General features: G+C 30.4%; 1 protein-coding gene across 1 annotated transcript in view; it reads left to right on the top strand.

Annotated features, from left to right (window-relative positions):
- The first annotated feature begins 3,327 nt into the window (after positions 1–3,327).
- Positions 3,328–17,441, top strand: part of LOC106685925 (voltage-dependent calcium channel type A subunit alpha-1) — a 38,817-nt gene continuing 24,703 nt past the window's right edge. Inside the window, exon 1 of the mRNA XM_014428936.3 lies at positions 3,328–3,459. The gene's annotated coding sequence lies outside the window, so the exon portion shown is untranslated. The remainder of the gene's footprint in view (positions 3,460–17,441) is intronic.

Here is a 17,441-nt window from a genome sequence, read left to right as displayed (position 1 = left end):
TAACTGCGGAAGTGGCCAGACTGAATTTTCTTTCGGTTTCGACGTTTCTTGAAATATGAAACCTCAAATTTTGAGAGTGGAGGGGATTCAATTTTTTCGTTTTTGTCGATTAAAAAGGTTCATGATCGAATATAATAAAAGAAAATGAAGGATCACTGCAAACACATTTTTGGTCACTTGTGTTTCGTAAAAAAACAGGTCCTTGACGCCTAAAACGGCGTATATATAGTTCTATATAGAAGTTTATATTTTGTATAAACTGTTTTAACGATAGTTCGTATTATTATTAATGGGAGGCACTTTATATTCATTGTGAAACAGATATTTCTTGGATTTAACGGTATTAAAGGAGGCTAACAGACCAGTGTCAACTAATTATTTTATTTCCTAAATTGTAAAATTATAAAATAAAATAATTTTATTTCAATTTTAACAATAATTGTTATTAAAGCAGTTATTCAAAAGACTTTCCTTGGTAATGGTCAGGTTGGCCGAAACGGGTTATTAAAAAGGAATTTTGAGAATAATTGATAAATACAACTGATCGCTAAAAATAAACCCAAAAATATATAAAATTAATAAATGCAGTACTTGATTATGAAAACTATATAAACTATGTTTATAATATTATTTTTACATAATATAACTAATTTATAAACAAGAGAAAATATAATTATGATTGCAAAATTAATTTTTATTATGATTTATTACTTCGGAAATGTATAAATCAAAATATGAAATTAATGTGACGCCTAAAATAAGTAATGAACAAGAGAAAAATATATGAAAGCAAAATTAATGTTTATTATCATTTTTTCTTCTGAAATATATAAATTAAAATATCTAATTAATGTGTTACCTAAAAGAAGCAATATAACAAAGATTTCCAATGTACTATATAAATTTTATTTTTTTTAAACTGTTAGATCGACCCACGGGTAGCGAGATACCAAGAATATAAAATTTGAGCTTTTTAATGACAGAAACGAGAAAGCATTTTTTTTTGTTATACATATATAATATTATATCGAAGAGACTTTTGAACTGAGCCTCTGATGAAAGGGGTATGGATGGCAGAGGTAAGCTACGTAAGAGGATTCATCCCTTTCTTCTTTTTGTGACCACGAGAGGCCACCATTTTAAGGGCCGCATAAGAGAAGATTCTTTACTTGATTTTTAAAGAAGCTATATTTGTTGTTCTTGCGTATTTAGACGAATTGTTGCTAAGAGGATTAATTTATAGAATAGACCATTCAAAACCTCATTGTTTTCTTACAACCATAATACCTAAATAAGGTTCTTGTCTTGTCTTCTGTAGGCATAATTATAGATTTTAGTCATGATTAGCTAAAACATATTAGCAGAACCTTCGTCTCACACTAACTCAAACCTAAGCAAGGTTAGCAATGCTATATCCTATCCTATATAGAAAATACAAATTAAAATCAGAAACAGTTATTCTTATTTTTAAAACAATTCTCAGGTCACTGCTGATGTATAGCTATGAAGTCTAGGGAGAGGGACCCTTCACGAAAAGGAAAAAATTACAATCTTTTCAAAATAAAGTCCTAAGAATTGTAGTGGAAGCTCCTTGGTTTGTAAGAAACATCCAATTGCATTGGAAATTGCAAATAGAGACAATAAAGGTTTACATCAAAAAAAGGTTCATGAAGGTCCACTTTCAGTTAGCTACAGTTAAAGGAGCAGTGACCAACAACTTGGGAAACCCAACCACAACCCGAAGACTGAAGCCCAGGCTTCTGCAGGACATCCTGTTATAAATTCTATATTTATCAGTTCTGTTATTATCACTCTATAATTTTATTTTATCTTATTTTTTTTCTGTAATTCACTTTGTTTTTTTTTTTGCTTTAGTAGTCAATTATTTATTTTATTAAATCCATAAATGTCATTGTTTTTGTTATTAACTTTTCTTTTATCTTTTATTAATTTAAACTATTTATTCATAACATTGTATATATAGTTTTATTTTTTATTAATATACTTGTTTGAGAGTGGTTTAGTTTCTTTTTAAAACAATTTTGATCCTTTTTCTCTCAACTTTATTCTTTTTTAAACATCCGACGTTTCGACCACTCAGGTCATTTTCAAGGATTCCTTATTTTGTTTTCATTTTTTTCTTTAAAATTCTTAAATGCCGGCTAATTGCCTTTGTCCCATAAATTCTTCTATAAAATTCTTTCCCAAATTTAAAACTTTTATTAACCACTTTTATGTTCATTTACAAACTCCAAACAGAACCTACCTTTAACAGTTTTGAACTTGTTGAAGGTAGGTTCTGTTTGGAGTTTGTAAATGAACATAAAAGTGGTTAATAAAAGTTTTAAATTTGGGAAAGAATTTTATAGAAGAATTTATGGGACAAAGGCAATTAGCCGGCATTTAAGAATTTTAAAGAAAAAAATGAAAACAAAATAAGGAATCCTTGAAAATGACCTGAGTGGTCGAAACGTCGGATGTTTAAAAAAGAATAAAGTTGAGAGAAAAAGGATCAAAATTGTTTTAAAAAGAAATTGTATATGTAGTTAGGGGTGCCTTTTGTTTGAGGCTATATCCCCCCGTAATCAATTGTTAAAAAATAAAAAAGTTACCTCTTACATTAACCATGTAAGTCTTAAGGTCAACCAGGCCGATTTGGTATTAAATAAATATAAAATACCCTTAGTCGGAGATAGACAGAAGAAGGCATCATCCCCCAGACTCGGGTTTTCTTGGGGTTGAATAAAAAAAAAAAAAAAAATGGTAATGCATAGTAAGTAACTCGTTATTTCGGCGTTTCGGCCCACTTGAAGGTTCTTTCCAGGACTACAAAGACAAAATATAATATAATACAAATACAAAATACAAAATATAATAAAAATTCATTTGATTGTATTTATTGAGATATTGATTAATTTACTTGATGTATTGTGTTTGTTGAACCCTCAAGAAGGCCGACAAAGTTTGCGAAATTTTAGGAACAAATTAGTACAATTTTAACCACTTCCCTGACCATTTACTCAATAAACAAAACGGAAAAGAGAGAACAAAATAATAAAACTATGGTTACAAGACGAGATTTGAATATCAATTAAAAGTTTTTCCTGTATTCAAAAAGTTTAGACTGATCTCTGCAAACAACATTCAAAATTGCCCTTAATAAAATTTCAAGAGTTGTAAGTTACTTTAAGAATAAGCTGATGCTGTGGTTGGAAGGAATTAGGAGAGGTGACTGAATGACCTCTTAGCCAACACGTTCCCAGAGAATTGAGGAAGAGGACAACAATTTTAAAAAAACGAGAAAAAAGTTAACCAATTGGTGTCAGTTGGCGAGTCAAGGAAATTATACGAGCCCACGCCCCAATCGTGGTAGGGGTAGTGGAGGGACGCCACTGCTGACCACTGTTCGGAGCACAGCTAGTCTACCATCATCTCCTCTCTCTCTTACAACTTCTTCAGGTAATATCACTAGCATACCATAACAATCAGTATCTTCATAGCATATTCCATTATTCAAATATTATACCAGTAAACTGATTCAAATAAACAAAATCATTCCATGAGTGTTGTAAAGTTCCTTGTTCAGAGTGACATACTGATTCTAAAAATAAAAAAAACATAGGATCTAAGATGGCAGCTTGAGATAAACTTAATATATTAACCGTTTCACTCAATTGACAGTTATTTCCTATTCTTCGTCTGGGTTGTAGTCACCTATCATAATTTCAAAACACGTCAGGAACTCTCCACTCAACATTCAATCCCTGTAGTTAGGTATGTATTCCTATTAGACTTCTAAAACTGAGATGCCGAAAATAAATGTTTTAATCTTGTTGCATGTGATACAATATTTCATTAACTAATATTCCACTAGCAATTTTACTCAAGAATTATCAGTTTTTGAAATGTAGTACTCATATTGTTTTAACACATACAGAAGATTTCCTTCTTATATTAGGTATTTTAATAGAAAATCTTTCCGATTAATGTCTTTATTTCGTACACTTCTTTTGTCAATGCTTTGTGACATTTTTCATGGCAAAAATCTTATCAGTACTTACATCGTCCTTTTTTAATTTCGTATTACACTGAAATATTTTATAATTTAAAATACTGTGTTTACTCTGATAGTAGAAAAACATTTAAGTAGCACACATTATAAACTATTTTAATTTAAGACGAAATATAATAAGAATTAATGATACAAATTAAAAGGACGGTGTAAGTACTGATAAGATTGCTGATGGTGAAGATAAGGGAAGAGCCCCGAAACGTTGATGAAAATATATGAAATAAAAAAATTAATAGGAAGGGCTTTTCACTAAAATACTTAATGAGTACAGTTTTACAAATAAAAGTGGAAGACAGAAATATTAACAAAAAATAAAAACCATTGTTAAAAAAGGGAAAAAGTGAGGCTTTTTACTTAAAGTGTTTCCATGCAGAAAGAAAACGGAGAAAATTGATTTTCATTATTATATGCATTTTTTCTCCAATCTCTATGTTTATATAATAATTATTTTACCATGTTGTTTATATGCATATTTTGTAAGATACATTTGTAATTACAGAGTGCAATAAACTAATTAGATGAATATATTGACCCAATTATGATACCTTAACATATATTGTACTCAGTTAGTTTTTAGCTGACAATGATATTTTGCAAATGTATATTGAAAATGAGTACTTGTAATTAGTTATAAAAAGTTAGATCGAGATTAAAGCAAAATCACTTGTATTCCAGATTGTCCATAGTTGGACTTCTCTTCTAAAGAAATTTTCGCTTAAATTATTCTTTATTTTTTCTCACTTTGTGGCAAATTGCAATATTTATATGCTGAAATATTCCGATTAAATGTATTATTTTCAAATGAAAGTGAAATATTATTTTTTGAAATTGAATATTTTAACGTTTCAAATGAAATTTCTATTAAAACTTTTTCTTAGTGGAATTTAAAAAAAAAAAAGATTTATAAATATTTTAAGACGTGAGAAAGGTTGATATAGTTTCAAAATATTACTATATAGTAAATATATAAATTTAATGTTAGTAGAATGTAGTTTATAATCTTTCTTTTTTTTTTTTTATAAGTTTAAGTAAGTCAACATTTTTCGCCAAAACAGCAATTACATTCTACTGAGTATCATCCTTTTTCCTTGATTAAAAAGCCTACAATATGCTCACAATCTCTGCCAGAAAGATAAGTTTCAGGCTAAGTAACAGTATACATCAGTTAAAATGTAATCCTATGTTTCAGTCAACCACGAACGTAGTAGGCTTGGGGCTAATTTTTTTTTTTAAGGATTCAGAGACCTGACATTTATATGATATCTAAATTTGGATTATAATTACGTAAAATTTACTCTTAGATCATCATTCGTTTTTTCATGGCTGACTAGATTTGACACATCTACTTGGTGCCTAAGTGTAAATTGAAAGTAGTTGCTTGAAATTAAAACGTCAGAAACCTTTCTTTAAAAAGGTATTTTTTTGTTCATTATTCAGATTATTAAGCTGACTTGTTTATTAAAATATTATACAATAACTTTTAGTTTGAGTGTAGGTAACAAATTAAAGAAACAAAGATCTTTCGATCCTTATCCCTCATTTTGTATATTTTTCTCCAACGTTTCGGCCCTCAGGCCATTATAAAGGAGACTAATTAATTAGTTCAGGTTTTATCCTGTTCAATTATATAATATTTAATTGTTTTCTTATTTACACATACATTTTTTTTTTCTTCTTTGGTTTTTGATAAGAACGTAAATTAATGTATTGTTTAAATAAGGAAACTTTTAAATACTGATATAAGCAAAGTGATGAAATGAAAAAAAAATTTAAATTTGGACAAATCAAATGGACTCCTTGATAATGGCCTGAGGGTCGAAACGTTGGAGAAGAATAAACAAAGTGTGAGGTTTGGATAAAAAGATATTTGTGTTTTTAAACTGAGGTATTTTTTGATCATATACAAAAGTAACAATATTAATAATTCATTATTTTTTAAAATAAAAACCTACCTACATTTTGATGAGTAAAATATTATATTATTGATAATTACAGAGCATAAAGTTGTTTCATCTCAGATCTGGCTTATCGATTTGGGACTTAAGGGCTTGAAGTAATCCTAAAAATTATTGCTGCTTAAGTATTCACTGAAGAGGCTTGAGGATGAACTGCAATGATTAATCTTCTATAGCCTAAAGTTGCTCTAATTACCCCCTCCCCTCCTTCACGGGGATATAATTAATTTGTTTCCAGATCGATTGGGATTTGACAGTCGTTTAGGATCTGATTGCATTTTAAGAACCATCGCTCCTGTTCCGTTTAGTTGATTATAAACAAATCCCTAGCATAATGTTCCCTCGAGAGCAGTGAGAATTGCCAAGGCTGTAATTGGTGAAAGGATCTCTTCGTTAACCTGCCCCTTAAATTGTACTTGTTTGGCAAACAAATAGCAAATGTATTCGGGTCTATTCTTGGATCTTTCAACTTTTCCTCTGAGTCTCAATACAGCAGGATGTTCATATTTTTTTTTATCTTTCTCAAATGTTCAACAGTGAATCCAAGTAGTAACATTAAATTACGATTTCTTGATTATTTTTAATGCTTTTAAATATACAACCGAATATTAATGGAGATATAAAATCAAGTTGTAGATACTATCAAGATTCTGGTACATGGTTTGGGCTGAAATATAACAAAAATTACGGAATTATTCACTTTAGTGTATGCCAACACTTCGGACTAAGCTGTAGATTTTCATGTTGTTTTACTTAGCCCCATAGAAGAACACCGATTCTTAGTATTGGTCAATTTAACAATGTTGGTCGATATTAGTAATTTTTATTTTCAAACAATTCTCTAATTAGTAAAGTTTAAAAAGGTAAAATAAACCGATATATTATCATGGGATTTTGGGGTTGGAGCGGGAAGACTTAAAAGGTGAAGTATTCGTACTACATTGAATACTCGTTACAAGTGAAACCATATAACACACATTCAACAGTACTTTTATTTTTTAAATATTGATAAATCTTTATTTTTTTTTTAAATTTTTACAAATCTATGTTCTATTCAACTAATTTTTTTTAAAACTATATTAAATGTTACTATATTTAAATTATATAAGAAATCGTAAATTCATGAACGAGTCAATATAATTACCGATCCTGACTGATATTGACAGAAATATCCAATCATAACTTTTAATATATTCAAAGCTGTACGATTGTCTCATTGAATTACAAAATGATATATACTATCTTATCGAAAAAAAATTAAAATTACTATAAAATTAAAAAAAAAAAATAAAAGGACAAAAAATAAAAGACAAAAAAAATTCCTTAATAGGTCTAAGAATAACCTCTGTTTGTAAACAGGAGAAGCAATTTATCCTTGTTTAAATAATGTTCTCACTTCCTGTGTTTAACTTGTTGAGCAAATGAATTTTCATGAAAACAGTATAAATTAACATTATACAAATAAATAGAATCGCTCCTGTCCTCGCGGCCATTAAGGAAAGAATGTTCCGATGGTGGGAAGATGGCATGGAAACTAAGATGCGATTCTATCTCCTAATTGAATGCTCTAATTCCATCTCGTTCAATTATTAGCAAGTACGTTCATCTCTTAAGCAATTAGTATCTAGCGATTGCATTCATTTAGCCTCCAGCTGTCAGTTGTAGGGTAAATTGTCATTTTCTGGTAACAGAAAACATGTGTCAACTCATGTACAGCATGACATGTACTAGAAATTATTAATGGAAGCTCAAAGTAAAATACATAAATTTATCTATTATTAGGTTCCTTTTAGGTTACTATAAAATGAGGCGGAAAACTTTTAAAAAATCGGGATTAATAAATGGTCAATTTAGTAAATGGATAATTAAGAAGGGAAATAAGGCGCTTTTCTAATGTCATGTTACGTAACTGTAGAACTAATTAATGACACTGAAACTGTTTATTTGTAGGTATTGATTTTCTCTTGTCTATTATACAAAAATTACATCAAAATTTGCACTGGCTACGTGGTAGTCATTGAGGTAGTCTTTATGAATTCGGCCGCTAGTCTGTTCATTTTTTTTAGGTTACTGTAATTGAATATTAATTAAGTTAAACATTAGATATAAATCTCATTTCTGAATTAGAAAGCTTTGTTATTCAAGATTCTATTTTGTAACTATACAAAATATTTTTTAAATGTTATATCTCATTAAATATCAAAAACGAATTTACAGTAAGCTCTAGTCATACGGAAAATTAGTTGAGCCAATACATTGGAGCTAATTAATTCGGAACATTAATGGGATAATTAATTTGTATAAGTGAGAAAGAAAAGTACATTAGAGTGCTAAGGCAGTTTCTCTACATGCCTGTATCATTCCATTTTGATCTTACATTAAATTTACTTCATGTTTTTTTATATAAACACAGTTGTAAATTGCAATAAATAAATACAAAAAAAAAAAAGTATATTTTTAGAAACAAATTATTTTGAAAGAAACCTAGAAATATTGGAACTCTGAGGCAATATAGAACGTTATGCTTTTTGATTGAATCCTTAATTTTATTTACAAAAAAAAGAGTGGGTTAGAAATTAAAAAAATCTGAATTAAATTTTTAGAACTAAACATATAAATAATTCCGTTATTATCAACAAATGCATAAGAAACATAAATAAAAGGAAAGTCTCAATTGTAATAACGAGAGATTGATTTTTAAAATGAATTTATTCCTTAGAATTTTCCGATTTTCAGCACCATTTATTTGCGAATCGTCCAAAACTGAAAAAAATTTTAACGGATTTTGGTGATTTACGCCTCCAGGAAACGTTGGATCAAATGTGCCCGATATGAATCCGTCTCAAAATTTGGTTTACAATTTACAATACACAGCTAAAAAAAATTACTGCATTTCTGTAAAAAGACTGAATTGGAAAAAATCACTAATACCATAAAAATATAGATAATAGATAAAATGTTATGTAATTTAACAATTGTAGAGGTTTGATGGTAGATTGATTATTAAAATCTTCTTTTTAAATATAAATGTTGGTTCTCTACTTAAAAATATTACGAATGCATGTATTTTAATCATAAAAGCCCTGAGAATAAAAATAAAAACCGCAAAAAGAAAAACAATTTAAATAAATTATAAATAATACTTCAACGAGTTGAATATATGCAAATAGATTTTAATAATGTTACTGGCGTAAAGAAAGAAATATTAGAAAATGGCCAAAAAGTTACAGATAAGTAGAGTACATATAAAATATAATTGTTAATTTTTTTTTATTAAAAAATTGTGGGTTTAGAGTGGTCCAAATGGTTTTTTCTTCAATATTTTTTAGTGATATTTCATAATTAAAATGAATCCTTAATCATAAAAAAAACAAAAAAAAAACAACACAATAATTTTGTTTATGAGAAAAAAGAAACAAACACAATAATTTTGTCTGTAAGAAAAAAGAACAAGGTTTTTTTTTTAAATATAAATTTTCATACGATTGTAGATCAAACAAGTATTTTTCCTCACTCCTCTGGTTATCTGTTAATATTTTTATGTTAATTGTAGCGGATATTATCACTTACGGAAATGTTTTTTTTTTTACGCCGCCAAGGGCGAATATGCAATGTTGATAAGACGGTCCCTTGTTTCACGTAGGCCCCAGGGTCATGGGAATGTTTGTACTTGTTCTGGAGGCGAGGAATCCGCGTTGGTAGGGATATGAAGATATGGACGAGGAGCCAGACAAGGTTGACGTTAATCTACCACTCTTTAGCATGCACATTGGCCACATCCTCAGGAAATGAAAGATAAAAGCAATTTAGCAATACCGCTGTACTTACGATAGTTCATTGTTGGGAGCACTTTATCCTTATAGTAGTAAGCTTATCGGATTGCCTATATGCTACTATAAATTTTATTACGATTATTTAATTAATGGAGTATTATAAGTGATTGTGACTATATTCCATTGTGTCTGATAACATCCTCTAACCATCGGAGTAGCGGGATTAAGGATTTTTTTGAATTGATTGTTTTTACAAAAAATAAATTAATAAAAACAAATTCGGCTAAAGAAATAACCCTATCTGTTCTAAGGGATAGGATGTTATTTCTAATCTCCTTAAACTTATTACTGGATTGTTAATGTCTTTCCTTACAAGTTGTTAATGTATTTCTTACAAAGTGTTAATGTCTTTCTTTTAAATTGTTAATATCTTTCTTACAAAGGTCCTTCTACACTGGAACAAAACTTACAACTCTTCTGAAAATACATTAATATACTAACTTAATGTTTACATGCACATATGCAAGGAGAATTTTCTAAGTTGACATGTCCAGATGCTTGGGATAGAATATAAGGAGTCTTATCTTTTAGTTGAGAACACCAAACTGTTATATTATGTTTCATTATTAAAATACAACTTCACTAAAATAGATATTTCCGTTCAAGTTTTTTTTTTTTAAATTAAATTATATTTTATTTATTCTATTGAATCTCATTACTATGTTATAGAAGTAATGCGTGATGAAACTAAGGAAAAAAATCGGGAATTCTTTTACTGAGTTTTCTTATGTAGCAACCAATTTTTATCATTTTTGTTACATAAACTTGTGATAAATAACGATAAATGGGAATAAAAACTTCAGTTACAACAAATAACAACAGCGCTCGGCCTATCATCTACAATGTATCAAATATAAGAAAATATATATTATTTTTCAATATCTTGTCCTCAAATTGCTTTAAAACTTTCACGAGATATTCACGAGTAATTGGACTGATAAATCAGACGATTAAACTAAATGATTACAAAGTTACGGACACATAGACGTAACAGATTTAATACAATTTCTTCTTCTTCTTCTTTTTTTTTAAAAAATATTTTGAGCTTTAATAGTGATTATCTTCTACGAGATCTCATTGTATAATGTTAGCAATGTATTGTATTGTATAATATAATAATTCCTGAGTGTTGTGTAGTCAGGTTAAAATTAAAATAATAAAGAATAATGCTCTGGATTTTCCTCTTCCAATTCAAACACCGACAAATAAGAGGTTTAGCGTTTCCCTTTTTTCAAATTAAAAAATAAAATAAATGCTTGAGTATGTGGTCCACTTTATTCGAACCTCGGTCTATTTCCTCCCTCACAAGCAAATATTACGAAATAAATGCTGCTGAATAGAGCTTTTGTCTGAAACTGTAAGCTCCGTAGTAGATTGGCTTTGTACAACGTTAATTGGACTGAAGTGGGCTTTCAACAAAATTCGGCTTAATGTCCGAGCCGAACCGTGGAACTGCTACGAGTTAGTAACTAACAAGTATTACAAAAATTAATTCCATCTTTTATTTTAAAAAAACACCAAATAAAAATAATAAGTAGTCAATAATCTGCAAAGCTCTGCTGCACTAAAAATGAATTATACAAACGATTTAATAAATTTTTCAAATTAAAAAAAAAAATGTTTTGACTATGTTAAATTTTTTACAAAGATATAAAATTTTATTTAAATTAGTTGCTGACACTTAACGTAATTTTACCTGTAAGTAGAGAAATTCAGTATTATCAAAAATTACATAATTACAGGAAACTTCACATTATTTTTTTCTATTGGTAGAAATAGTCATTAAAATAAAAAAAAAAACAAAAACACAACCTTTCAAAAGACATCCAATGATCAACAAATTCTAACATCCCGTTGTTATATAGAACTAACTCCAGCTTCAATATTTCAAGTCCACAAACCTTCGACGTTTAGAACTAAAATAAAAAAACTAAGATCTGTCAATCAGTGAAGAGTTTGGAATCCACAATTTTTCTCTGCACTCAGCTTTTCACATAAAATACTTGATATGCTTCAGAACGAAAGCTTAGAAAAAATAAATATAATTATTATAAGACCGTCAGTTCAGTTTGTTGTTTTTTTGTTTTATAATCATGTTTCCATTCACTTTTATCGTGCTTCATTTGGCGTGTAGGTATATATTAATCAAAACATTAAATTAAAGTCTCAAAATATAAATACATTATAATTGTTGCTCTTTGATTCAAATATAATATTATATTATGTTAAAAAAATATTGTATATTGTTCAATAATCAAGTTATCAATTTGTCTAAAATATTTTATATATAGCTATTAAACTAGACTCGTGTGGGTGAAATAAATTGAATTTCTCTTTAATAGCCTGATTTTAAAAGATTAAAAATATTAAAAAAATAAAATTGATTCTATTCAATAGGAAGGGAAATTCATTTGTGATGCTTACAATAAATATAAAAAATATCATATAATAAATTAGAAATGCTTTGAGATTTAGGTTGTTTACTAAGAAAACGGAAAAGAGGCATCAATGGTTTCCAAATAGAATAAGCTTCTCGCAAACAGAAACTGTCCAAGCTAAAGGTGAGTTTGGGAAAGTTGGTTAGTTCGCTCGACCAGAAGTTAGGATGAAACAAATTCAAGTGGGCTGAATATAGGTTTGTGGTCCGGGAAAGATTAAGTTTGTACGACTTGGGCAATAGGATCTCACCTTGACCAAAGTGAAAAGAAATAAATTTTTAAAAATTTATATTTTGGCTGCTACAAAAGATATTAGTTGTTCTATAATTATCGTTCGTGTGATCGAATTCGTACGAACGTCGCGAATCTTGTGAAACATTGATAATAACTTTTTCCAAATTCCGAGTATTTTGTCGTCAATTTCACTAAATCAAGAATCTAGAAATGTCTCTAGTTCTGAAACGGAAGTCAGTTTATTTCAAACAATATCTATTTATATCCATATTGTGTTTGGAAGTATCCTTCGTAAACTTACATCAAACTATCACAAAAGAAGATATACATTTCGTGTCAATGAAATTTAAAAAATCTAAATGCATTATACATTTAAACGTCGCTTTGTTCCGATAAAGAGCTTCTTCATCGAACGATTAAGTACACTTGACACCCATCGTTAATTATATTGTGGAACAAGTAACTAAAATGGTGAAATTGAAAGGTTACAGGAAATCGAGAATAATGTTTTTTTTTTCGTCCTCGTTTCCATTAGGGGAGGATTTATTCGGCTGGACAAACAGAAGAAGGATATAGTCAATCTTAACGGTAAACAGGGAACAAACCCTCTCCTGCGGTGAAGCGAGCTTCCATTTCGTCCAATCTTCACTCTTACGGTTGAGATCATTCAAACTTCAACAATATCGTATGGTCAAGCACTTGCATTAGAACTGGCAACTTTATTTTTTTATTATGAAATTAAGTAGAGAGTATGGAATATTCCGATATCTAAGCAAGATTAAATTTCCATTTTTCAGACCTGCAGAATGAAAATTCGGGATCTATGATGAAATCACGAGAATCCATACTTCCTTTGGATGGAACACATGCCCACCACATTAGATTAATTGACAACTAACAAATTTCTTAGACCGACACATTACAATAAGGATGACTTGAGGCCCTTCTGTCAAAGCGACTGAACATACTTTTCTTCCTTATTTTTCAAAACAAGAATTATGTACAATCATATTCCCATTAAAACACGTACTACTGGTCCGGAGGTATAATGACGTAAGTATAAACTTTGTGAAATTCACTTTGTTGTGATGGTTGGCTCAACAATGCGTTAACGAAATGTTTAATTCGCCAAGGGAGAAATTTCGTTAGTAAAATTATGTCGATTCATAAACATCTAGTAAATCTATTTTTGAGCTTTCCAACAAATTAATGTCGATTTTGAAGTTGTTTAATTTTTCTTCCGCAGCAGTGATATGAACACACGCTTTTCAAACATACAACTCATATCGTTCCATTCCTTCTTATTCCATTCTTTAAATATAGTGGTCATCCATGATTGCATTTATTCTCTCCAATATATGTGATAATAAAGAAAATTTTTCGTTTATTATTAATAAAAATTGTATTTCCATGTACGAACTTCTGTCGAACCCGAATATATGTCGACTCCAAATGAATATAGGTCGTCCGCTGATTTTTCCAGAGACAATTTCCGAATAAAATCTCTGTCAATACTTGGGTAAATGATGTAAAAATTGAATGATGTATATTTGGGTAAAAAAAAAAATTTCAATTTATTAACATCTGTGTCAAGATGTTAATGTGATTCCAATCTAAGTCCAATATTTTTTAGTTACAAAACAAAGATTTATTCAGCTGATTTATTATTCCAACAAATAAATAATGATATTTCGGGAGATATTATTTTTCATATTTAATAAACTAGACAATAGCAAATCTAAGAGTTATTCAAATAATATATCCATGATTATAATTTATGATACAATTGTGATTCAATGAACTTGAACAGGTGAGATGGGGGAATGTAAATTCCAGGTTCGTTTCCATGGCGACAGAGCTTCCAGCAGAAGATTAATCTTGTGGGTTTCCCTAAGAACGTTACTCACTGATGGGACTGCCAACGCGGCACTGCCTGTCGATAATATATTCTTACCCCTGGGTATATCTGTCTTCTTGCAATATTAACCCATATATATTTATGCGAATGAACTCTTCATAACATAAAAAGAAAAAAGAAAAAATCTGTATGTAGTAATTTTTCAACCAAACATCAAAACCAACTATAGTGTTTTAACTAAATTTTTCAAAATCTATTTGATTCTATTTAATTAATGAATTAGAAATGCTCAGGACTTAACTGAATTCCAATTCACTCTGCTTTGTGTGTATATATTAAAGTACATATTGATTTTTTTCCATCCATTCTTTTATATAATTTATTTATCAAAATACCTCTATTAGAAAAGTAGAACATACAGTTTTATTTTACATTAAAGATTTTATCTTCAGTTATAAATGTACACGATTTGTTTTCGTGATGAGTCGAAGACTGAGCAAGGTGTTGGTCATAATCAGTTCAGAAATCATATGCTATAATTGAACAGTTATTTTTACACAAACCTAGGCAGATATACCTGCGATACAACCCACCGCCGCAGTGAAAACAATTTACCGAATTGGATTTAGCTTTGCACACAGCTTAGCTTTGCTCTTCCTTAAATTGTCCTCTTCTATCCTGCCCGCGATCCCACTGGTGTAGCTCTTGTTTTCTATCCAAGTATAAATGCTTATGCTACTCACTCCCTTCCGCCCGTCCACAAAGGCCTAGTACAAGTAGTTTTCCTTATCATCAGCTGAGGGAACTGTCTCTTCGTATAGAGGAGAGCAAGACGTCTCCAGAACCTGATAACTGGGGCATAAGCAATCGATGTTCATGGCATGAGCGGAATGCTTAACTCCTTACCCCTTGAGAGGCTGTGAGACCTAGTAGTCGGAGAATACCCTTATGATTTCCAGGCGTGAACCAAAGGTAGGGAAGTACTTCCTTAGGGCTGAGCCCCTTATTGGGTTTGTCACTCTCCGCGGTTCTATTCTTCCAAAGACTTTTCAAGAAGGGTCCTCGTCTAATTGTTTAGATCTTCACTGATACTCACTTGGGAGGTTCTTCGGTAGATTAATGAGATCTTCTTTCTTCACCTTGTGCCGGGAATAGTTTTCCTGCAGATGAAAGTAGATAGTTATTTCCACTATTAACACCTTTACAATCTCGTAAGTGTTACACCAATATGCTCGAGTAATTCGAAGCGGAGTCTTCCGAGAGAGGACGCATATCTCAAGATACCCTCAAACATTCTTTTATAAATGGTCAATGTATCTGGGTATCTGAGGTTCCAAAATACGCTCCTGATTGAGTCCACTAAGAGCTAGGACCACCCTACTTTTCGTGTACACCAAGTGAGCTGTCACATTATATTTCTTCCAAGCCTTATGCAAGGTACGTGACAACCTCATTACTCCTTGTATCCTGAGAGTTATGAGCTTGGTCCTGTCAGTCCTAATACTTAGGAGAATACCTTGAGTCTCGGCAGTGGCCATCTACAACTTCTGTCACGGGAGTCCTACCAGGTAACAAATTAGCACTGAAATCCACAACATTTTACTTTTAATTACACCCGGATCTCGGTGGTATTTCCTATAATTCCCACTTGTAACAATTTTATTATGAGAATCAAAACTTATATTTATGTAACAGATTAGGTAAGCCATTTATGGATCGATTTGTTCTACAATATTCAGTAAGGCAAGATAATTAAATCAATGGAATATGACATTCTAGATACATATCCAGAACTGAAGCAAAACAACAAATTTTTTTTGAACCAGGTCAACCGTATTGGAAACACATTGAATCATTATTATTTCAAAGATCTTTTGTTTATGAGAATTATAAAATGTTTAACCATTGCGATATTGTGTGTTGTGTATAAAACAGTGCAATAGTGCACTAGTGCTCAAAGAATGTTATAAAACTTATCTAAACGAGAATAATATACTTTCATTGATAATATGAGAAGGATAAATAAAAAGAATAACGTTTAATTTTAATTAAACTTACAATTAATTTTTACAATTTAATTTAAAACTTTACTAACAATTTTTTCGATTCGAATTCCTGTCTGCATTACTCCTTAAGTTATTTGGTCTTTGATATTTTTGTATTTATAGGTCGTTTATTATTGCTAACAATGGAAACTTACAAAATTACAGGCACTTTAGAGGAAGAATTTTCCCAACTTCGTCATTTAAACCCTGCTTTACTGTTTCAATGAGGTTAAGACCTATTTGATACTAAAAACCATTTAATTGTTCACTGATTTACCTAATTGTACATTACGCAGACCATTTTGCGAGATTTGATTTACAGAGGCTTAAAGGGCTTGGCCATGTAATGAGGATGAGCGAGGAAAGAGTGGCTATTAAACTGTACAGTTACGTTCCGGATGGTGTGCGGCAACGTGGTAGGCCGAAGGGCCGATGGAAGGATGCTGTGAGGCGGGATCTGCGACAACTTAGGATCCCATTTACCCTTACAGATGATAGAGAAAGATGGTTGGCGCCCGTTGAGCAGGCCAAGGGCAGCTTATTGCGCCTGTTGTGCCAGTAAAAGAAGAAGAATTTTGCGAGATTTGATTATTACCACTAAGGGGACTTCAATAATTGTGTTTATGCCGAAATCTCGAATTTGAAATTTCATGTTGTTTTCTCTTACTATATATTCCAGAAATCAATAAGTGGAAATAAACGTATGGAGAGAACTTGGCTGACCTTATATACATAAAATAATCACAAGTCCTAAATTTTCCCGTATAGGCACTCATTTGTTCTTATTACAAAAGTGCATTGTACCCATTAAAGTTTTATCCAATCGGTAATTTTAACCAAATCTAATAATACTGGAGTGAAACACTACAGGTGTGGTCTAGGTAGGTGAACAGTATCATTCAATACAATATAGCTTATATTTTTTTACCGTACGCTACTAAATACCTCTACTTGATACCGTGTTTTGTGTGAACCAGCTTTTAGACTCGTGGAACATTCATTTATT

This window comes from Halyomorpha halys, unplaced genomic scaffold (assembly GCF_000696795.3).
Source record: "Halyomorpha halys isolate HHAL.00 unplaced genomic scaffold, Hhal_1.1 Scaffold757.1, whole genome shotgun sequence".
Classification (NCBI taxonomy): Eukaryota; Metazoa; Arthropoda; class Insecta; order Hemiptera; family Pentatomidae; genus Halyomorpha; species Halyomorpha halys.
Note: the sequence above shows the minus strand (reverse complement) of the source record. Positions and strands in the feature narration are given on the sequence as shown.